A 318-nucleotide genomic window follows, 5' to 3' on the forward strand; every position below is an offset into this window, starting at 1 on the left:
GGGATGAAGCTGATGTGGGGGATGAAGCTGAGGAGGGGGATGGAGCTGAGGATCGGGATAGGGAGGAGGATTCTGACATCCCTGTTGCCGCTGATGCTGAGGATTATAGTGAGTATGGAAAGGTTAAAGACGAGGATGAGGAAGAAGATGATGAAATCTGTTTTGAAGATTACAAAGGGGCATATAGTTGTGAAGGAAAATGATCATCTGCAGACAGGATCTATGTCAACCAGAGTTTTGCTAGTAGGGATGCACTGCTTTCAGAGTTGCGGTTGACAGCGGTGAGGCGTAGGTTCTCCTTCAGAATATACAAGTCAA

This window comes from Brassica oleracea, chromosome C5, assembly GCF_000695525.1.
Source record: "Brassica oleracea var. oleracea cultivar TO1000 chromosome C5, BOL, whole genome shotgun sequence".
Lineage (NCBI taxonomy): Eukaryota > Viridiplantae > Streptophyta > Magnoliopsida > Brassicales > Brassicaceae > Brassica > Brassica oleracea.